The sequence below is a fragment of the Elephantulus edwardii genome, unplaced genomic scaffold (genome assembly GCF_000299155.1).
Source record: "Elephantulus edwardii isolate Elephantulus edwardi_28Jun2011 unplaced genomic scaffold, EleEdw1.0 scaffold00003, whole genome shotgun sequence".
Classification (NCBI taxonomy): domain Eukaryota; kingdom Metazoa; phylum Chordata; class Mammalia; order Macroscelidea; family Macroscelididae; genus Elephantulus; species Elephantulus edwardii.
This window is the reverse complement of record NW_006399753.1, coordinates 10,660,364-10,684,809: the sequence shown is the minus strand read 5'-3', so window position 1 is coordinate 10,684,809 and position 24,446 is coordinate 10,660,364. Positions and strand designations below refer to the sequence as shown.

General features: G+C 42.8%; 1 pseudogene; it reads left to right on the top strand.

Annotated features, from left to right (window-relative positions):
- Positions 1 to 1,112: 1,112 nt before the first annotated feature.
- Positions 1,113 to 1,919, top strand: LOC102863688 (annotated as a pseudogene).
- The last annotated feature ends 22,527 nt before the right edge of the window (positions 1,920 to 24,446 follow it).

The following is a 24,446-nucleotide window of genomic DNA, read 5'->3' as shown; positions in this document are numbered from 1 at the left end:
CTCGAGGACCTTTGCCCTCTAAAAATCTCTCTGTCCATGAAATCTCCAGGCTGGTGGAATCTAATTAGAAGCTTTCTCGTTCAGCTCCTGCGTAGCAGTTAGGTGACTAATACCTCAGACAAAGCCTGCTGACTTCCTTCATGGAAGCAATTGCCAGACATCTATTACCGTTAATGGGAAGGTGGGGCTGACTGTCTTCGGAAGGACCACTGCAGGGCAGAGGATTCGCAGATGGAGGAACCAGCATTGATCTGCAGTTCCTTGAAAGCCAGACATGTGGTCCCTTGGTGAAAGATACTGGACATACGCTTCCCTGAAAGGACCATTAGAAGAGTAATATCCTCCAGTTAAAGCTGGGAGTGGGGAATAAATGGCTTTCATTACAGAGGGGCCAAAAGAGGCATATTAACCTGATTGATCCCAAGATTTAAGTGAGCTGAGTTCCATTTGGAGAGGCAATCTGCTAGCTCCCGAGGAGTCAGGGCACAGACTGTGGCTTAAGTTCTGCCACATCTTAGCTAGCTGCCCTTGACCTTGACCAGGTGCTCAACCCCTTTGAGATTCCGTTTCCCCATTAATTTGATGAGAATAATGGCATCTAATATGCAAGAATGATTTTGAGGGCAAAATGAAATAACAAACTTTACTCAGTGAATCAACAGACAGTGCTAGTAGGTCTACACAGAATTCATTCTCTTCTGCTTCTTCATTTACCATCAAGGTTCGTTTTCACCCCAATTTCTACAACTTGAGTTAGACTGTATATGAAACAAACAAACAAATTCAAAATATATTAAGAATGCCTCCAAATCAATAGTTAAAAGACAAACTCATGTCGTCACACTGATGCCGGCTTATTCTGTAAGAGAGGGAGGAGAACTGCTGTACAGGGTTTCTGAGGATGTAGATCTTTCCAGAAGCAGAATGAATGCCTCATCTTCCCTCCATGACACCACTCCACAGGTGGTTTCAAACTGCCAACCTTCTGGTTAGCAGTCCAATACATAAACCACCATGCACACAAGAGTTTCCTAAAGATAAGCATTTTCATGAAAACAGTTGGTAAAACATCTTGAATGGACTCCTGCCCTTTGGGCTTTCTGGGCACTGTTATGGCGGTTGGCAAGAACAAAAGCCTCAAAAAAAGGTGGCAAAACAGGAGCCTAGAAGAAAGTGGTTGGTCCATTCTCTAGGAAAGATCAGTATGATGTTAAGGCTCTGTCCAGCTCTGTTCACATAAGGAATATTGGGAAGTCAATAGGACTCAAGGAACCAAGGTTGTGTCTGATGGACTCAAGGGTCTTGTGTTTGAAGTGAGCCTTGCTGGTCTGCAAAATGATGAAGCTGCATTTCAAAATTCAAGCTCATTGCTGAGGAAGTTCAAGGCAGAACCTGCCTGACTAACTTCCATTGCACAGATCGTACTCGTGAAAAGTTGTGCTCCAGGGTCAAACAGGATTGAAGCGCCTCTTAATGTCAGACTCCCAATGGTTATTTGCTTCATCTATTTTGTGTTGTTCAAAAAATGCAACAATCAAATTCAGAAGAAATTTGAACCATATTTGAAATTTGATTCAAATTCAAATTCTTATGCTCAGCACCAACAGCTCTGTCAAATCTGGAATAAAATGATGGAAATCATGACCCAAGAGGTACAGATAAATGACTTAAAAGAAGAGGTCAATGCTTTGATTTCAGACAGCATTGGGAATGACATGGAAGAGGCTTGCCAGTCTGTTTATCCTTTCTGTGAAGTGTTTGTTAGAAAATTAAAAATGCCGAAGAAGCCCAGATTTGAACTGGGAAAACTCACAGAGCTTCATGGTGAAGGTAGTCGTTCTGGAAAAGCTACTGGAGATGAGACAGGTGCATCAATTCCTCGCTCACCTTTACTCATCGTTCAGCTTTCAGATGCATAGCAAGTGATTGAAAAGACCATGGCCTAAATCAAGTGCACCTTAGTCTTCACACTAATGCCATTGCTCCTCAGTTCTTTGGAGAGATCCCTGACCTTGGGGGCTGGGGGTCTGATGCAGTATTTCTCCTGATCACCTGACTACTGGTACCAAGAGTGTTGATTTTGAGTCCAAGTAAGATTAAATAATTGACAATTTCAATCTTTTCTCCGTCTATTATGATGCTGCTTATAGCTCTAGGGGTGAGGATTATTGTGTTCTTGATGTTGAGATGCAATCCTTAACGAAAGTTTGATCTTCTGGAGCAAGTGTTTCAAGTCCTCACTCTCAGCAAGAAAGGTTGTGTCATTTGCATAATAAAGGTTGTTGATGAGTCTACCTCCTGTCCTGATGATGCATTCTTTCTCATAGTTCAGCTTCTTCATTTATTTGTTCAGTTTGCAGATTGAATAGACATGGAGAAAGGATGCAACCCTTCTTGATTTTAAACCATACAGTATTTCCTTGTTCTATTTGGACAATAGCTTTTGTGGTCTAGATACAGGTTTTGACAAAGCTTAATATTCTGAACACAAACCTACACATTCTCTCTCTCTCTCTCTCTCTCTCTCTCTCACACACACACACACACACACTTTTTTTTTTTTGCATCAATAAAACACAAGAAACACCATAGAAAATGCACACACTTTACTCATGATCAATTCAGAAAGAAAGAATATTGACTGTCCTGTAAATAGGAGAAACGATGTTCTGCATTATCAGAAATCAGAGCAATGCAAATGAAACCACCAAAAAAGAGAATTTCACACCCATAAGCTTGGCACAATCAAGGAGATCTGAAAATACCAGGCGTTAGCAAGGAAGTGAGGAAGTAAAAACTTTTCTGCACTCCTGATGGGATTATAAATGGCTACAATTACTTTGCAAACGAGTTTGGCAACACCTAGAAAAGCCCCACCTGTGCACATTCTAGACCGTGCCTTAGCATCCCACTTCTTGTACTTCTCTTAAAAAGAAAGCCACACCTGTTCGTGAGCAAAATGTTACAAGGTGCTCATTGAAGTTCATTTGTTACAGCCTAGCGTTTGAAACAGGCTATCTGTCCACCAAAAGTGGAATGGAGAAATGAAATACAGTTATTCTCAGAGGTCAGAATGAAGAAATCATATCTGTACATATGAATATGGATCCATTTCAACATTCCAAGGTTGTCTAAAATAAGAAGTCACAGAGAGATTCATCTATCATCACTGCAATTAGAGAGGCAAACTAATCTTATACATCGCTTCTGAATTATGCATTTTATACAGATAATTTATAACAATTATGCATATACACTGTAAGGGTCTTTGATTCCTAAGGCTGCCTTAACAAAATGGGTGACTTGAGCTATTTTGGGCATTCTTTGGCTTGAGTTGGATCATCATATAGTCTGTAGAAGTACCTCCTTCTGTGTGTGCCTCTGCCTGTGTCTGTCCTGTTTCAAGAAGCACCATTGAGAGATTACAAGGGTTAGGACCTTCCTGTAGCATGATATTGTTACTTTAACTGATTACAAAGGAGCACGGGTGTCTTAGTGGCTACCCAGCTGCTACTCTGCTGGTGTTTACAGCATTCTGTTATCTCTTATACTTTTCATATTTTCAACATTTTGACTTGGAAAGAAATGTCTCGCCCCCATCTGACATCTACCTTATCACTAGTGTTATTCTTGTTAGCACTGCCATCTTTCCTTTGCTAGAGAAAATGCATTGATTGTATTTGTGAAGTCTTGAGAAGCCATTGCATACTCAAGTCTTGGAAATTCTTCTGTAGGTAACTGTTGTCCAAAGACTTCTTCACGACACTGCAAGAGTGTGGAATGAAGGGCTCTCGTAACACGTAAACATGTGACTATGAACAAAGAGGGGCTTCACGCTGGGATAAGAGGGATACTTTGCTTGTCTGGAACAAAGAAGAGTGAAGAAAAGAAAAGGTGCCTATGAAGAACTCATCCAAAGCACTAATGAGCCACTCATTGAGCTTCAGTCTTCACTGGGCTGAGGTTGGAAGAACTAGATGTTGCCTGACCACCACTGCTAGCTGCTCTAAAGACATACTGGCCCCAGAGATGCACGGTTCGAATCCACCAGATGCTCTGCCGGGGAAGGAGGAGCAATCTCCTCCTCTACCTGTCAGATCTGATTTGACGGTACACGCACACAAAAATAATAAAATAAAAAAATACTTAAAAAAAGACATACTGGCAAAAGTGGGATAAAATATGGGAAAAAAACCTTAAAATAATAAAAATGGCCAGACACAATCCCTGAGACTCTAAATCCCCCTTTCAGTCTAGAACCAAACTCATCCCTCTGCCTCAGCCTCAAGTTTTACTCCTTTTGTGTCAAATCCTAAGGTTTTACACCAGGTTTGACTCTGTGGGAAGTTGCACTGCCACCCCAAAGGCCACAGCTCTCTGGCAATTCAAATGCACCCGCAGCTGTTCGGGAGAACGGTGGGCAGTCTCCCCCTCTGAAACCTGTGGGAGGGTCAGCTGTGAACTCATGGTGACTCAACAGTAATAAGAGAAACAGAGAGGGCAGAGAGGAGAGAGAAGACTTGTGAGATGAGCAGTAACACTGAGAGACACACACGCTTTAGAGCAAGAACTATCCAAGACCAAAAGGGCAGTACTTGCCCAGGATAAACTCTGAAAGCAGGAAGAGATCAGACAGATGGAAGAATGGAAATGAGAATCACAGAGGTAAAGTAGGAAGGATGCTGTTATCATGTGGGGACTATAGTTAAAGTCAAAGATGGTGGCTAGGAAAGAAAGACAATAATAGGGATATTATTAGGCCTGGAGAAGAATGAAGAATAGAATGAGGACCAAGATGTTTTCTTGATGGCTTGGGAAGAAATGCACGTCTTGTCAATTCTAGACAACATAGACGTTCCCTGCTCTGCCACTTCAATTATCAAGCTAAATGAAAGTGAGGAGTTTTAAGAATAAAGAAAAGAGGGCATCTGTGGTGGCTTAGTGGCAAGAAGCTGCACTGCAATCCCAGAGGTATGCGGTTCGAATCCACCAGATGCTGTGCTGGAGAAGGAGGGGCAGTCTCCTCCTGTACCTGTCAGATCCGATTTGACGGTACACACGCGCGCGCGCGCGCGCGCACACACACACACACACACACACACACACTAAATGGAAAAAAAGAATAAAGACAACATGTTGCAGTAGAGTGTCATCTCAGTGGACAGATGACTTCAGTCATTCTGAGTAGAAAGACGTTTGATGGAGGAAGCGGAAGCTTATACAGTGTTGACAGAGCAGGAGAGTAGCTCCAGGCTGAGTCTCCAAGACTTTTGGGGAAATACAACGTCACTGGCTCCAGGAGGGGCCCACTGCCTCTGCCTCTTCTGTATGTAAGCTGCATGTCTTCACTTGGCTTTCTCCAGAGTACAGCCGGCAGTAAGCCTTGGGTGCAGGGAGTTTGTTTGGATTTATCCCAGAGAGTCAGAGCGGAGAACTGGGAAGATGGTTCACCACAGCCCTGCTAAGATCAGCCAGGCTGAAGGGTTCAGCATCAAAGGCATACAGAGTGTCTGAGACGCTGGGAATTAGCCTTTTATTCGCAGTGTTTAGCTCCAAGATAACACAACTGAGGAGTTGATCCAAGGATCAGGAAAAAGCTGCCATGAGTCTCAGCACCAGAGCCCAACCTCTCCCTCTACGTCCATGCCAGGACAATGGTGCTTCCCCACTGTCTCCTCTCTTCCTAATTCACTTCTGAATTCACATCCCGCATCAAAGGCATACAGAGTGTCTGAGACGCTGGGAATTAGCCTTTTATTCGCAGTGTTTAGCTCCAAGATAACACAACTGAGGAGTTGATCCAAGGATCAGGAAAAAGCTGCCATGAGTCTCAGCACCAGAGCCCAGCCTCTCCCTCTACGTCCATGCCAGGACAATGGTGCTTCCCCACTGTCTCCTCTCTTCCTAATTCACTTCTGAATTCACATCCCAAGTGAGCACAAGTAGAGGGAGAAACTGAGTCATGTCTATATCCTAGTTGCTAGGAAGTCTGGTAAATACAACTCTTAGATGTCCAGCTCCTGCATTACTAAACGGAGTCCGGGTGGTGTAGTGGTTAAGCCTTCAGCTACTTAATGAAAGGTTGGTGGTTCAAACCCACTATTTGCTCCAAGGGAGGAAAAGTGGTGGTAATTTGTTTCTCGACAGCTTACAACCTTGGAAACTCCATGGGTCAGAAGTGACTTGATGGCAAGTGGGTTTTGACAGCATGCTGGGAAAGGTGGAGGGTCAGAGAAAGAGAGGAAGACCCCCAAAAGATGGCTTGACACAGTATCAATGAGCTCATCCGCATCAGAGATTATGAGGAGGGCACGGGATGCGGCAAGTTTCCAACCTGCTGTTTACGGGGTTTCTGTGCGCCTTCGTTCACTCAGTGGCACCTGAGAGCAACAACAACAAGCAAAAGAACAAAGACGTAATCTGTCTTGGAGAAAGTGCAAGCAGAGTGTTCCTGAGAGCAAGGATGACGAGACTTCATCTCACACACTGTGGGCATGTCGTGAGGAGGCTCCAGTTCTTGGAAACAAGATATATCTTACTTGGAAGAGTGGAGAGTCCGCATTAAAGGGCCAGACTCTTGAAGGAGTAGATGGTCACAGTGACTGCACAATGGACGCAAGTGTAGTAGAGATCATGAGGGCAGGATGGGGCAATATTGGCAGGATTCTGACCAGTGGTTCTTAGGATCTCTGCGAATTGGAGTCAGCTTGGCAGCGTGTATAAAACTAAGTGCACAGGCGTTAAAGACATACTCATCAGTGGAAAACTTGCCCCATCCTGTGCCTCAGCCACATCTCCATCATTCTCAAGTCTGTCGTTGTTGCCACGGGGTCAATAACTTTTTAATTATGCTCTTTTATTTTAATTTTTATTTTATGTGTGTGTATGTGTGTGTGTACTGTCAAACTGGATCTGACTCGTAAAGGAGAAGATTGTCTCTCCTTCTCTGGTAGAGTATCTGGGGTATTTGAACCACACACCTCTGTTATTGCAGTGCGGTTTCTTGCCAGCAGGCCACCAGAGCTTCCTTGGGTCAGTCTATTTTGTTGATGGTCTTCCTCTCTTTTGCTGATCCCACAACCTTTCCCAGCAACCTTCTTCCAATAACCCAAGATGTAAACCTTGCTTGCAGAAAATAAAGACGACTTGAAGCACTTACTGAAGAGGATCAAAGATCAAAGAAGACCAGCCTTCAATATGAATTACATCTCAATGTCAAGAAAACAAAAATCCTCACCACTGGACCAATAGGAGACATCAAGACAGATGGAGAAAAGATTGACGTTGTCAATGAGCTACTTTACTTGGCTCCACAATCAAGACTCATGGCAGTTGTTGTTGTTGTTATTTGCCACAAGTCAACTCCTAGTGACCTTACAAACAGATCTGAGATCTGCCCTGTCACATGCTGTCCTCATCATCTCTCATATACTGGAGCCCGTTGGTATAGTCACTGTATCAATTCATCCTGATGGGGTCTTCCTTTCTTTCTTCCTTTCCGTCCCCCCTCCTTTCCCAGCATTATATCTTTTCCTAAAGATTGGCCCTTTCTAACAACATAACCAGGTAGACGAGATGAAGTTTCACCATGCTTGCCTCTAAGGAGCACCTTAGTTGTAATCTTAGTCTCCAAGACAGAATTGTTTCCCCTTCGTTAGCCCAAGGAATATTCCGTTCTCTTCTCCAATACCACAATTCAAGGGCACCAATTCTTCTCTGGTCATCCTTTTCCACTGTTTACCTGTAGATGCATAGGAAATAGTTGAAAAGACTGCGGCCTGAATCAGCCACACATTAGTTTATAAACTGACGCCCTTTAGCACTTCAGAGAGATCCTGAACGACAGATTTCCCCAGTACAACACAACATGTCTTTTGATTTCTTGACTGCAGTTACCATGGGTGTTAGTTGTAGATCCAAGTAAAATGAAATCACTGCTAAGGTCTAACTTTATCTAGCCTGTCTATCATGACATTGTCTCTTCATCTAGTTGTGAAGGTTTTTGTTTTCTTGATCTTGAGATGTAACAATCAATTTATGTATAAATGGAATACAAAAATTAAAAAAATGAGATGTAGACTTCCATTTCCTTTATCTGTTTGGTGGTGTTAGGTGCCCTGAACCGTCTTAAATTTACAGGGACAACAGAACAAACAGTGTGCTGTCCTGCTGTCTCCTCCCCGTCCCCTGCTGTGCTCACGCCTACGGTCCAGTGACTGTCCACCTGCGGCTGTTTCATTGGTGCTTCAGGAGTAAGGCAACCTGAATTCCACATTATTTTGAGAGTCAGGACAGTCAAAGGAAGGTCTGGGCTCAAGTGACTAAATTATTCCACTGAGGGAATGTGATATTTTTGCCTCTTGCTGTTAACTAGGAGTTGCTATTTCCAGTCCTGGGCAGAGCACACGTTAGTGAGGGAAGCAGGCGGTCACAGACAGCATTGGAGAAGAAAAGGCAGCCTGATCTTTCCCTGCTCTGATTGGTCTGCAGAGTCGAGGAGCGATGTGTGATACCCTGCAGCAAAATACCAGGGAAGAGAGACTGCTCTTCTAAAAGGGCGCTGATAAAGGAGTAACATTTCAAAATAATTGCATTTAATGGAGAAAAAAAATTGTAACTTTGAAATTGGGTGGTGAATCAAACTAGGTGTTCTCAGAGTCCATTCCAGCTTGGATTTTGATGATTCTCTGAGCATTTGAAGTATTAGAATAAGGGCTACTGCTTGGTATTAATAGGTAATATGTACTCCAAGAAATACCTAAGTGTATCCTCACTTCTTGGACTAAGCCCCCACAGCAGGTATTATTTTCATCTTTTTTAGGCAAGAGTTCTAAGGCTGGGTAGGTTATTAACCTGGCTGAGGCCACACAGCTCACCTGAGGATTTCCAATTCTGGCCTGCCTGACTTCTAGCTACCACAGCGTTGGGTGAAAAGCCCCAGGTTTCTTTGCATCCCCAGGTTCAAAGCCTGCCATTCCCTTTCCCTACTGGTTGTGTAGCTGAAAATGCCCAAGTCTCAGTTCCTCCGCAGAAATGGGCTGGCACCTCCTCTCCTTTGCAAGGTGAGCGTTTGCGAGTGAGTGTAGAGCGCTTTGTGCCCAGTAGCTGCTCCATCCAGAGAGTAGCCACTTTGTGAGGTGAGTGGGGACGCATTGATCAGCAGGTTGACTGAGATCTAAGGTGGGACATGTGAAAGAGACATGGAGCGTAGGGCACCCACCTGTGTGCTGGGGCCCAGGAGATGAACTCTTCACCCTTTCTACACTTGGACCTTCCCACCTTTTGCAAAGGGGAAGTCACGTACTTGGAGGCCAGGTTCATTTCAAGGTGTTGCCTTAGCCTTAATGACAGGTCCTGAGCTTCAAGTATTTCATCTTATGTGAACCTGTCCCCACAATCACATGACTGTATGTATATTCATGATCACAGCTTCCTGCCTCTGTGTCAGCCAGCCTTCTCACCTCTCCCACCTGTCCCCAGGCAAGTGATGATGTAATTCATCTTTTTCCTTAAGCTCCTATTTACTGGAGAATGTAGACAAATTAAAATTAGCATGTTTACATTTCCTTGACCCTAAAATGCCACTCAATTTAAGATACATATCAACTAAATAACCACTTATGAGAGTAAAAGAAATTATATTAATGTGCATATTTTTCCAAAGATTTTGTTATGTTTTCAGTGCAGGTTTGCATAACATTTAGGGTCCCATTTGAACAGTTTGCATACAAGTTGTTTAGTAACTTTGGTTACATTCTTCACATGGTGTGAATGTTCTCACTATCTTCTGGTTGTTCTGTTTCCTTTCATCTAGTTTCCCTATCTACTTATATCTTCATTTTTGTTTTAAAGTAGTTGTTGACTGTTTGGTCTCATGTACATATTGTTTTTCAGACACATCCCAACTTCAGAAATATTTCTATATGAAAAGAGACATACATCCAAGAATTGAGGAAATGTGGTTCCTCCATAGGATGTGTCATGCACAGGAGCAAAATATGGGCCCTATACAAGACTCTCTGCTCGCTCACCCACTGAGGGAGGCGTTTCTCACTAGCACACAGGAATCCTGTCAATGGGTGACTATTCACATTTTTTGTTTTGACACTTATGTCTACAAAGCTGGGACTCTCCCACCCCACACAGTTCTACAGAAGCACAAACACATCTTCTTTTGCTGGCCATTTCTACCACCCATAATCCAGTGTCAGAACCAAGCCAGAGTGCCATTAATGGACCACACCATGTGGCAGACACCAGAACATCATGTCACTTTCTCTAATTAAGGGTTTGCCTATTCACTGTGACACTAACGGTGGGGCTGTAAGTTCAGCTAACCAAAAAGTTAGCAGTTTGAATCCACCGACCCTTCCAGAGGAGAAAGAGAAGAGTCTTCCCACGAATATTTCTAGTCTCAGAAATCAGATGGAAAGTCATCATGAGTAGAAGTGGACTCAACAGGAGCAGGTCGGGACTCTGAGTCGGTGTATTGATGACAATGGCATAGCCTGTCCCGAGGTCTTCAGAGAGAAGAATCTAGAGATATTGTCCATCCTCCTTTAAGTCCCATAAGTGTATCGTCTGCCTCTCCCTGTTCTGTGTGTTTCCCACCGGTTGGCTTCTCTGTGGGGAAGACTCACTCACTCTTGTGTCTTTCTGTGAGCAGATCACAGACCACACGGAGCAGCCTCAGTTAAGATCTTCCCTTGGCGATGCGCTCCACATCCTATCAGTTACACTGCCTCCCCAGAATCCTGACCTGGGCTGGTTTGACTGTCTCAGGGCTGAAACCATAACCTGTACAGGAGACAATGATGCAGGATTTGTTGTTGATAAGTACCGCCAAATTGACCATGACCCATAGCGACCCCGTGAACAACACATCAAAATCCTGCCCCCCTCACAACCTCCCCCACGCTCCAGTTCATAGCTGCAGTCACTATGTCAGTCCATCTTGTTGAAGGTCTTCCTCTCTTCCTCTGACCCTTCACTTTTCTTAATATAACATCCTTTTCCAAGGATTGGCCCCTCCTGACAACATATCCAAAATATGTGAGACAAAATTTCACTGTCTTTGCCTCTCAGGAGCAACCTGGTTACACTTCTTCCAAGATGGATTTATGTGCTCTTTTCACAGCCCATGGCATATTCAATACTCAATTCTTCTTTGGTCTTAGATGAGTCTGAGAGCTTGCTGCTGTGGTTAATTTCTGATTTAACAGACTGGGAAAGCAAGCTCCAGAGGCTGTACTTGGGGCCAGTCCAGAAGCACCTAGAAGCTTCCTGAGCCTCAGAGACTCTTATTTGCAGAGTGGGACTCCTGACTCTCCGTCTCCAGGTCTTCAAGGTGCAGGCAGATCGACCAAGAAGCTATGTAAGCATGGGCTACAAAGTTTATATATGTTGCATTTCACTCTTTGACTCACTTTGTGTTCCAATCATTCCCATTCATTGTGTTCTATACTATAATGGGTTCACCATATCTTTAATGTAAAAAACATTTCAAATTGTTCACTTAAGTTTAATTGTTGTTGTGTGCAGTAGAGTTAGCATCAGCTGACCCTCTGGTGGGTTTTCAGAGGCAGTAAATTGCACGAGAGAAGATTGCTCATCTTTCTCCCATGGAGCAGATGGTGGATTGGAACGGCCCGCCTTCAAGGGTTACAGCTTTGAGATAACCACTAGGCCATCAGAGTTTAATAAGTAGGTACAAATAAGCCTGTGCTAACCTTGCTTACTGGTACTCTGTCCTGGTCAGTGACTGCCATCCTGAAAAGAAGCTTTGATTCTGTGGGAAGGTGCTCTGGGGTTGGAGCAAGAGATAGTACCTAGAAGTAGAATCTTTGATGTGATAAAAAAACTCATGAAATTGTTCACCAAAGATTAGTGTATCAGTCCAAGAAAGCCTGCTTATTTTGCTTACTGAGGAATTCAACACTGACAGGAATGTACTTAACACCTAGGGACAGAGGGCAAAATAAGCCACTTGTTCTGCAGTGGGGAGGAGCCAATTTATCAGATTTCAGGAATTAGCACTGGAATGCCAACCTCCTTCCAACCTGCCAGTCAAAGGTGTCTTCTAGGGACTCTGCGCAAGTCAGCATTGCAGGAGATCTGGGAGACCAGGACAAGTAATCTTTTTTTGTGAAATAAAGCACAACACAGAGACCAAGAGGAAGTCAGTTCTATCTTTAGCACAAAGAAGAACTTTTCTACTTAATTACATGGTTTCCTAAAATCTCTTTTTCTCTGTGTCAGTCCAACTACCTATTTATATAGCTAGCTAGATAGCTAGGGTGTCAGAACCCTTACAAATTGGCTTTTCTAGCCATTGTGTTGGTCTCCAGCTACCGTAACTATGGACACATGGTCTTACAAATAATCAACAGCTGTGGGATCAATTTAAGCAAGGGCTTGCCACATGGTGAGAAAAGGTGACAATAGTGGTGCAGACTGTGAAGAGACTGTGGCACTGCTACGATGTAACTGTGGCAAGATGTAACCAGAGGAACCCTAGAGATAAAGGCCACAGTTGAAGGTTTTGCTCGCTGGAGGGTTGAAGGAAAAGCTGACTTATAACTGTCCTAAGGTTTGCTGGATGATTGAGGAACCTGGGGTCTTCTTGTATTTGTGCTGCTGAACTGAACCTTAGACTCTCACTGCTTGACTGAGAAGCTATCTTTCACTAATTGATGAATTGTGTCTTGCTGTAAATCTGGCTTGGTATTACTGAGCTAAACCTGGACTGGCATTGTGTTATTATATGTAAGATTCTTTGTCTCTCCAACTCTCTAACCTATTGTCCTAATAAACCCCACAACTATAAGTGAAGTCTGTGAGTCTTTCAACAAACATTAGACCCTCCGATTGGTAGAAAAAGATGCCGGAACATTGGCGGCGGGGGGTGTCTTGTCTGAGCTTGTAGCTATTTTGGTACTATGGATATTATTGATGGGGGAATTTCTCCTTTATGAAGCAGGCAGAAGTCAGACTAGCTCACTCCCATATTACATCTGTTCCTTTTCTTTTTCTCTCTCTCTCTCCACCCAGATGTAGATGTCTGTTATTGACCAGGAGGCAAATCTATAAAGTAAAGGAAGAGTCTGAGAGAATTCCTCTGTATTGTTTACCAGGCAAATAAAGAATAAAGATTTCTATATTCTGTGGTGGAATTGACACACATCGCTACCAGCACTTTCTTCTAGCTTAAGCAAGTCACAGGGCCACCAGTGTCACCAGTCCCATCCCCCACCCCACTGTTATCGAGTGGATTCTGACTCAGGGCAGTCCTCGGTCAGGTCTCCAGGTCTGTGAATCTTTACTAGAAGACAGCCTCATCTTTCTCCCTTTAGAGCAACTGACGGATTTGAACTGCCAACCTTTAGGTTTGCAATCCAACATAGAACACACTATGCTACTAGGCATAGATAAAGGGGTGAGAAATAGATTCCCTGTCTTGATGGCAGGGCTTGCAAAACCACATTGAGAAATGCATGAATACACACAAACTTATTGTCCTCAAGTCTGAGTCTACTCATAACTGACCCTCCAGCAGATTTTCAAAGGCTGTAAACCCCACAGGAGGAGATCACTCATCTTTCTTCCTCGGAGAAGCTGGTGGATTTGAGCTGCCTGCTTTTCAGGGAGGAGGTAAAAACTGTGGCAGCTGTTTGTACATCATGGATCTTTACAGACACAGCTCTTAGAGAGCTGAGCTGTTAACCCAAAAGTGGTCCCTCTCTGGTGGACCTGGAGACCTGATCAAAGGTAACCTTCCCCATGTGATTCACAGCCTTTGAAAACCTGCTGGAGGCTCAGCTCTGACTTGACAGTAGTTGATGCATCTACAAGTTTGTGGCTGAGGCTGATTAAGAAAACTGGAGGGAGGAAGGTTTTTGTTAGATGCTGTCAAGTTGTCTAAGACTCCTAGTGACCTTAGAAGCAGCAAATCAAAATCTTGCACTGTCCTGCGTCATCCTAAAGGTCTCTGCCATGCTTCAGTCTACTGTAGACATGATATGAAGGGAAGTTGGAGAAATGACGAATAGTTTACTGGAATTTTGATTCATTTACTGAAACCTTCTCCTATAGTCTTCTCTAGATTCTAAGAGTCTCCTAATGTTTTCCTAGATCCCTGGGAGAATTTCCTATGCTTCTCTTCCTTTCTAGGACCAGGCTGGAAAGGCAGTGCCACGTTGGAGCTAAATTTGACCCATCTAAGCTTGTTGTTATGGATTGAATTGTTTTCCTGGACATGTGTGTTGTAACTCCCACTATGCCTGTGACATGATCCCGTTTGGAGATGGGTTTTCTCTGTTAGGTGAATGAGGTGGTAGTAGAGTAGGGACGGTGTTTAGTCAGTCTTTTGTGAGACATGAAGGAGCAGACCTGAGTGACCAACCAAGCCAGCACGGATGGGGGGAGGTAGACGCCACACCGTGTAAGGTCTTCAAAGGGACAAAGAAACAGAAGCTGGAAAAAGACAAGGCCATTCTACCAGAGTCAACAGAGAGAAAAAGGCTTCCCCTCAGAGTCAGTACCCTCAACTTGGACTTTCAGCCACCTAAACTATGAGAAAATAAACTTCTGTTTTTTAAAACCACCCACTTAAGCTATTTCTGTTACTGCAGCACAGAAGAACGAAGACAACGATCTTTCTAGGAAGCTTTTATAAGTGGGTTAGCCTTCAACATAGAAATGCTCCTTCAAGTCTGTAGGCTGCAGGGGAGCTTAAGAAAATCATTTAAGCAGTCAGTAAGTTGGGACGGTGGATCAGGAAGGGATCCAAAGATTCAAACTCAGGGCTGGAAAATGGATGGGGAAGTAAGATGATATCCGAATAAGCTGAAGGCTGACTTTTTTGAAACATTAAGCAGCCACAGATCAGTTTTGGTATGTGTGACTTGTAGAGTTTTGGTGAGCTGGGGACATCTGGTAAGGCTTGAGTGTGATTCTGAAGAATAATAGTTATAGTTCTGGATTCAAGAGAAATATAATTGCTTTATAACATGTACTATATTCTTTTTAAAAAAATCTACATACCGTATCTATGATTATTTATTCACAAGTAGATAATTTCACATGCATCAAGTACATCACCCAATATATTCTTAACATAGGGAGCTTTGGTGGCCTAGCTGTAAGGATCTGCGCTGCCATCCCAAAGGCACACTGATTAAATCCACCAGCTGCTCTGAAAGAGAAAAAAGGGCAATTTCCTCCTGTGTGATTAATCTTCCTCTGGAAACTGACTGGACGGTCAGCTATGAGTCAGTTCTGATTCAATGGTATACAAGAGCAATATATTTTTTTTAAAGAAAATTTTTATTTTATACTGGTTTGCTTACAAAGTTTGAAAACAGTTTTCACACCAGATCTTTTCCATTTCCTTTACCCACCCCTCCTCTACCCATCAAATTGTGTTACCCCTCTGCCCATCCTCACCCCTCTGCTCCCACCCTCCCCTGCTTGGTTCCTTATACATGCTTTACTAGTTATCTTTCTATTTCTACAATAATGGTCTTACACAGCATTTATCTTTATAGGAATGAGTTCATTCACTCAGGATACTGCTCTCCAGTCTCTCCCAAGTTAGATAGTGATTTTCAAAATCATTGCTCCTGTGTGCTGCATAGTATTCCATCGTGTGAATGTACCATAATTTCTCAATCCATGTGATTGTGTTGGACGTTTGGACTACTTCCACAGTCTTGCAATGGTGAATAACGTTGCTATGAACATTGGTGTACAAATCTCCTTTAACAACACATTCTTAACGTAGTGTCTGACACATACTAAGTTTGGGACAAAGGATCACCATTAAGGTACTACTACTACTAATTTTAATTCAGCTATAGTTCTGGACATTTGGCTTTTTGATTTTTATCCTTTTCCTCACCAAGATGCTCCATGCCCATAAACAGGGCTGTCAGTCAGGTGAATGGGAACCCAGCTTGAGGAAACAGCTGGGAGGGGGTGGATGGAGGTGGTGGGGTAAGAAGCAATCTGCCTTGCTCCTAAAAACGATCCTTACTGGAGAAAATTGCTAATCATTGCCATTATTCTGCATCTGGTGTTAATTATTTCAGGTAAAGGGCTCTATAAACGGAATGTTAAATTCTTAATTTAGGGTGTTTGTGGGGGGAGTTGTTTATTTTATTAGTCACCATTCAGGCGTTGAAATGAGTGAGGAGTTTTGATATTAAAAGAAATAGCTAAATCAGAAGGGTGGTGAGGTTTTTCTTTGGAGCATCTTGTTTCGAAATGGCTGAGCCCCTGTGGGTTTGATGGCTGTCCCACGTGCACGAACAGGTAAACATTCCACCACAAGCTGAAAGGCTGTCAGTCTGTCTGGACACAGGGGGGCTTTGGGGGCAGGCCTGGGGGTTGGCCTCTGAAAGGCCACAGCCTTGAAAACCCTGTGGAGCAGCTCTAGTCTGCATGCAGTGTCACAGCGAGCTGGGACCACTTGACAACTAACAATAACGATATGAAAGAAGGACAACATGAGATGACTAAGGACGATTAACGAGCATGAATTCCTGCTCCCCTAGACAATGGTCATGGCCCTCTCGTGCCCTCCTCTCCTGCTCTACTTGCCCCCTCAGACATTCTCCACACAGTGGCCAGAGTGGCCTCTGAGCACCAGAGGTTGGTACTCTTTTCCTCAACATCGTTTGATCTTTATGACAATGTTCAAGGGGGAAATAGTCCCTTTACCCTTTTCTTTCTTTCCACCTGCCTAGGGCCTCTGACTTCAGCTTCTTAACAAAAGTTAGCTGGATTTTGACTGCATTCTCCAATATTGATTGAAGCTCAACATCAAGAAAACAAAGATTCTCACCACTGGGTCAATTAACAGCACCGTGATAGATGGAGAAGAGAAGAGATTGAGGTTAACAGTTACACCTTGCTTGACTCCATAATCAATACTCTTGGCATCAGCAGTCAGGAAATAAAAAAATGTCAGGTATCTCTCTAGAGTCCTGAAGAACAATGATGGCAGTCTGGAGACTAAGGTGTGCTTGATTCAGGTCATGGTCTTTGCAATTTCTTGCTATGCATCAAAAAGTTGGACAATGACTAAGGATAATAGAAGAAGAACTGATGCATTTGAGTTATGATGCTGGAGAAGAGTATTGAACACACTGTAGACTACCAAGAGAGCAAGCAGGTCTGTTCTGCAGAGTGTGAAATCAAGTTGTTCTTTGGATGCAAGAATTTTGAAGCTCTGTCTCACATACATAGGACATGTTGTCAGGAGGGATCTTCAAGGGATCCGTCCTTGAAGAAGGCCATCAAGGTGGAAGGTAAAGGGACAACTCAGGAGAGGGAGACCCTGGATGAGATGAATTAACACACTAACTGGGGTCATGGGGGTCAGAGACAGTGAGACTGGCTCAGGATAGGTCAGGGTTCACAACTATTGTGAATAGGAACACTATGTGTCACAGTTGACTTGATGGCACATAACAACAGAGGCTGGAAATTTGCATTTGAACTTGGGCTTAGCCATTACTATACAATCTTTAGCAGCCATTTTATTTAGGTTTTCTTACTTTAATTCTTTTATCTTCAAAGTGGAAAAATTAGTCCCTTAAGGATTGAACACTCATGTTTAATGGGAACATCATACAATGACCACCTACCTCATAATGTTGAAAAACCATCTCAAGACTCAATTTCCTTGTTAACTTTTTCTGACAAAGTCTGACTCATTCTACTTTCTTTGCTTTTTGGTTATTCACATTACAGACCTTGTGTGTCATCATTTAAACTTTTTATGTGTTTTGTATTTCTACCCCTCTTCCGCCCTATTTTCATTTTGCTATGATTGCATTTAAGACATATTTGCCTAAGGAAGTACACAGCTCAACTCTGGGTACAAAATAGCATCTTGAAAACTATTTCTAGACTCGAATTGAATCCACAGAGGCCTTAGCAGCTGAGGCTGAATATAAAGAGACTTCATCTAAAATTGTTTAGAAATATAATGTGTATTATGCTTCTTTAAGATGATCTTGTTCATCTCCTTTTCTTTCTTGATGTTGATCTTCTATCCCTGTTGAAAGTTGCAGTCCTTGACCTTCTGCAGCAAATGTCACAGGTCCTCCTCAGTTTGTGCCAGCAAGATTGTGTCATCAGCATAACACAGGTTGTTAATGAGTCTTCCTCCAACCTGATGCCACTTTCCTCTTTGTACAGCCCAATGTCCTCGATGATCTGTTCTGCATATAGATTGAAAAGGTATGGAGATAGGATGCGTCCCTGGCATACACCTTTCCTGATTTTGAACCATGCAGTGTTCCTTTGCTCTATTCTAATAACTACTTCCTGGTCCAAGTATAGGTTTTGCATAAGCACAATCAAGTGTTCTGGGATTCCCATTCTTCTCAGAGGTATTTGCTGCAGAAGGTCAAGGATTGCAGCCTTCGATATGGGTTGAAGATCAACATCAAGAAAACAAAGATTCTCATGACTGGAATGCTTGGCAGCATCATGATAGATGATGAAGAGATTGAGGTTGTTAACAGCTTCCATTTGCTTGGCTCCACAGTCAACACTCTTGGTACTAACAGCCAGGAAATCAAAAGACAAATTACTGAAATCAAAAGGCAAAGTACTGAAGTGCAACCATGTCAGACTAGAGGCTAAGGTGCACCTGATCCCAGATATGGTCTTCACAATGACTTGGTATGCATCAGAAAGCTTGGCAGTGACTAAGGATGACAGACGGAGAATTGATGCTTTGAGCTGTGGTGCTGGAGAAGAGTATGGAATATATATAAAAGAACAAGCAGGTTTGTGCTGGAGAGGGTGAAACCACGATGCTCCTTGGAGACAACGATTCTGAAGCTCTGTCTGACATAATTTGGGCATGTTACCAGGAGGGATCAGTTCTTGAGAGAGTGGAGGGACAGCACCAGAAAGGAAGACCCTCAATGAGAAGGATTGACTCAGTGACTGGGGTAATGAGAATGGGTGTGTCAGAGACAATAAGGTTGGCACCGGATTGAGTAGAATTCAGAGCTGTTGTACATAGGGTTGCTATGAGTCACAAGTGACTCAATGGTACTAAACAACAACATTCATCTACTTGAGTTTTTATCTGTCCATGTAAAAGAGAGATAATTGACTTTCTCAAATCTAGAGTTTAAGATGAATGATGCTATTATGAGAGGAAACTTTCTCTCCATGCTAATGTTTCTATAGGGCAATTTCAGTTCTTATCTTCTAGAAAGATCAGTATCTGTGGAGCCCTCCTCATCTCCCCTCTTCAGGGTTCATGTTCACAGCTCCAGGTGAGAGAACAAGTAACTGATACTATTGGTGACAACTCTGATACCCTGATGACCTTTGGGCTTTGATAGCGATAGCAGCATTGAATGCGGGCAGTAAGTATATCTTTTGTATGTTATAAAGACTGCCTTGAACATTTTCTAGGAAGGACTTACCGTGTCTGTTGGAGATTGGGAATACTTCCCAGTATAGTATCTCTATAAACTGCACATGCCTTAGTTTTTAATCCAGCTATAGGGAGACTCTGTTGGCCTAGTGGTAAAGAGCTGCGCTGCCCACCTGAAAGCACATGGTTTGAATCCACCAGCTGCTCCATGGGAGAAAGATGGGCAATTTCCTGCCATACGATTACTGTCTCTCAGAACCTGCTGGAAAATCAGCTATGGGTCGATTTTAACTCAACAGCACAGAATAACAACAGAAACACAGGGTTACTAGGCGTGGATATAAAGACACTAGGTTTTGTTTGTTTTTCTGAGCAACACGTTGGTTTAGTTGCTCACCAGGCAAAACCTCCCACTTGCATTGTTTGGTCACATTGCACAAAAAAATACCTATTGATAAATGAACATTGGGTGTATTCCAGCCACGTGCCTTTGGGATTGCAGCACAACTTCTTACCACCGGCCACCAGAGCTCCCACTGAGGCGGTACTCATACGAAAGGATGTATAAGTCGTCGAATCTGCCTTTCATGGTTTTTAATAAGTTTCTCTTTTAAGATGATCCAAGACATGCATACCTTAGGAGTTACTGTGGGTTTAGTTCCAGTGCAAAATGCAATACAGTGAATGTGCAATAAAGCAAGTCATTAGAAATATTTTGTTTCCCAGTACATATAAAAATCATGCTTGCACTATCTGTAGTCTGTCATTTGTACAATAGTATTGAGGAAAAGTTTGAAATACTGCCCAAATTACCAACATGAGATCCAGAGACCTGAGGGGAGCACATTCTGTTGGAAAACTGGAACTGATAGATCTACTTGATGCAGGGTCGACACAGAATTTCCGTTTGTAAAAAAAAAAAAAGCCCCCAGTCCCTGCTAATTACAAATAAGAAGTAACACGCTACAACCAGGCTTATTTGTGGACCATTATGCAATTGTCTGGGTGATAGTTTTAAATAATCCTTCCTATTTCTGTGGAAACCACAGCCTTCTCGTTCAGCAACCTGGGTGTGGGTCAGATTTCCACTTAATGGTCCAGGAGACCCACTGAGGGCTGGAGTTGGGGTGTGACTGGGAAAATGGGAGAGAAGACAGCCTTTATGAAGGAGATTGATGGTTCTAGAATGAAGTTCAGTATTTTGGGATTTACGGTTTCTTAACTCAGAGTACATAATGTTCAGATGACATGAATCCATCGAGAAGGGATTTCTTTGATAACTCTGCTTAGTTTTGAGTATGTTTGATGTGCTGATACAAGGAAGTTTAATGAGGAAAGGACTGTGACCTGAAGGTTGAATCAGAGACTTGGGTGAGTCGACCAGAGCCTCCAGCGATGTACTTGTTGGGCCAACTTTTAGCTGTTCTTGTTTCTCTTCATGGGTTGAAGACTGTTTGTGTTCAGAATATATAAAGCCAGGTCAGTACTTCGTCACTCACATTGAAACCATTTTGCACTTGAGAGTTAAGAGAAAGAAAGAATGTCTCCTGTCATTTTTATAGAACCACGGTCTCTGTTTTCTTCATTTCCGTGACCTCAAACTCATCTCTGTTTTGTTTTAATAGACTCAGCACTCCTGTTGGACTGTTGTTCTTAATCCATCCTATAGAATCAGGGGATGTTAGGGTTAGAAGAGATCTTCCCGGTCAGCATTCCTGTTTTGCAGTTACAAAAACTGAAATCCAGAGATTGGATGTGGCTCCAATGTGTGAATTAGCAAGCAGACCAGGCTTCAAAGCTAGGACCTTTGCCTCCTTTTGTTGTTTACTTTCTGCAGCACCAGTACAACACATCCCTGGAGCAGGGGGCCTAGAAACAAAGTTAATGTCTGAAGCATAGGAACTTAGCTACTTTTTTCTCTATGTGATGGACACAGATGGGTCATCACCTCCCATGAGATTAACTGCCTCTGAAAATCTGCAAGAGGTCAGCTATGGGTCGTTGGTTCTAACTATGGTACAAAACAATTAACAATAGAGCAATAGCAGGATTGCTGGTGGCTCAGTTGTTGTGCGCTTGTCCACTAACCAAAAGGCTAGCAGCTCAAACTTCCCCAATGGTTTCATCACAGAAACGTTGAGACATTGCACTACCCAGAGGATGACGGCCTTGGACACCTTATGGCAAAGTTCTCCTCTGCCGTGTAGGGTCATTTTGTTGGAATGAACTTAATGGAAATAAGTTTGGGGGGTGTTGGCTTAGAATAATAAGAGCAGACGATCAAAGTTGAGTCTTTGGAACTTTGATGAGCTAGTGGCAAGGAGTGGAGGGTGAGCGAAAGGGAGGAAGATCCACAAGGAGATGGATTGACTCAGTGAGTGCAGCACTGGGCTCACGTGTGTCAGAGATGATGAGGACGGCACAGGACAGCACAGGGCTCACATCTGTTGTTCACAGGTTTGCTGTGAGTCATACTCGACTTAATGGCACCTACCAATAACAACAACACCAACAAAGCCTTCACATCTTCTCCATTGCTTCCTTTGATGAAGTTTTTCATGCGGCTGACTGTAGAGGCATCACTTTCTCCTTGAAGTCACACAAGACCCCACAGCTTCCTCCCTAACTCTTTCCCTGAGTACTGCTAAAAGGCCAAAGGTTATGACACACAACACACACATTTTAAACAACCGTAGAGGACTCAGGGAGCTCTGGTGGTGTAGTCTGTAGCTCGTTGTGCTACTAACCCAAAGTCTGACCCTCTCTACTGGTTTGAATTGGTGGTTCCAAGGGGGAAGGACAAGCAATCTCCTCTTGAGATTTACAGCTTTGGGAACTCGACAGAGGGTCAGTTCTGACTTGACAGCAATGAGTTGAAGGTTTTTAGTTTTGATGGTGTATTTAAGCTTGTCATGCACAAAGAAAGCAAAAAGTCATTAAGAAGACAAAAGACAAAAATGAATATCAGAAGAGGCTCTGAATCTTGCTTTTGAAAGTAGAGAAGCTAAAGTGAATGGAAGGAATTATGAAGTAATGGAGTTGAACACAAAGATTCAAAGGATGCTTGAGAAAATGAAGCAAAGTGACATAATAAAATGTGCAAAAACCTGGATTTAGAAAACCAAAGAGAAGGACATAACATTGGTCACGCTGAAACCACAATACTGAGGAGAAATGATGCCGTGGAGTGTTAAATACCCCATGGACTATCAAAAGAGGAAACAAATATGTCTGGGAGAAACTGTAGCCAGAGTGTTCCTTGGATGCAGGGATGATGAGGCATTAGGAGAGGCTAATCCTTGGAAAGGGCCATCGTACTTGGAAAGACAGAGGATTGGTGAGAGAGAAGACCCTCAACCAGGTGGATTGGCACAGTGACTGCAGCAATGGGCTCTAGTGTGTTAGGAAGTATGAGGATGGCACAAGACAGGACAAAGTTCGGATCTGTTGTTCACAGGATTGATTTGGGTCATAATAGACTCAGTGGCATCTAACAACAACAACAACAACCAGCTGAAACAATTTGAATACTTGAAATTTGATGACATAACCTAAAGGTTGTGCTCCTGTTAACCTGAAGGTTAGTGGTTCAAACCCACAGCTGCTCTGCAGGAGAAACATAGGCTTTCTCCTGTAAACATTTGATGACATAACCTAAAGGTTGTGCTCCTGTTAACCTGAAGGTTAGTGGTTCAAACCCACAGCTGCTCTGCAGGAGAAACATAGGCTTTCTCCTGTAAACATTTGATGACATAACCTAAAGGTTGTGCTCCTGTTAACCTGAAGGTTAGTGGTTCAAACCCACAGCTGCTCTGCAGGAGAAACATAGGCTTTCTCCTGTAAACATTTGATGACATAACCTAAAGGTTGTGCTCCTGTTAACCTGAAGGTTAGTGGTTCAAACCCACAGCTGCTCTGCAGGAGAAACATAGGCTTTCTCCTGTAAACATTTGCAGCCTCAGAAACCAAATGGAGGATTAGTATGAGTCTGAGATTTGTTTTCCTCTCAAGGATAACCACGTTCTTTTTGTTGTTAAGTGTCGTGGAGTTGAGCTGAACTCATAGCAGGCCTATGAACAAAAGATTTAAACCCTGTTCTCTAACGAACGTTTCTCTAATGTTCATAGAATTTCCAAAGGCATGTTGCTTAGGAAGTGGAAACCACTCCTCCTTCCAAGCAAGGGGGGTGGGGGAGTGTGCAGGCCCCGAGGCCCAATTGACTTTTAAATACAAAAGTCCGCCTACCAGATCCTGACTGACTTAAACAAGAGGCTTCCAGTCCACAGTTGATTTTTAGCTAAATCTAGTAAATCCAATTCGCTCACGCAGGATTGTGGATGAAATAAAAACCAACCAGTTTACATTTATACTCAACTTTTAACTAAAACAAGAGAACCTACTCTCCAAAATCCAACTGCTTCACACAGGAGCCTCCAAACTGGTGAACCATAGTTTGTTATAGTTCACACAGTCAAATGCCTTTGCATAGTCAACAAAACACAAATAGACATTTTTCTTTTATTCTTTACTTTCAGTCATGACCCATCTGACATTAACAGTGATATCCCTCATGCATGACTCCTTCTGAATCCAGTTTTAATTTCTGACAAGTTTCTAGCCGTTAAAAAATAGACTTCAGCAAGATTTACTTGCAAGTGATATTCATGATATTTGATAATTTTGACATTCTATAGGATCATCTCTTTTTGGAATGGAAATAAATATAGATCTCTTTCAGTCTAATTATTATCCTAAGTTATAGTTCATAAACACTAAGGTGGAGAGATGATACGTAATAAAGGGATGATCAGGTACTGTGTGTATTGCAATCAATAGTATGGAACAAAATGTGCATGAAGATTGACTGGAAAAAACAATCCATTTTGTAAATTTTCCCTCAAGTCAAAACAAGGGCAACAATAATAAAAGGGATATGCTGAGATGCTCTCTGGGTTGCTTCTGACATCAGTGTTAAAACAATCAAACAAACAAATCCCTTTATGTTATTGTAGTTATTACGTGCTGTCAAGTCATCTGTGAC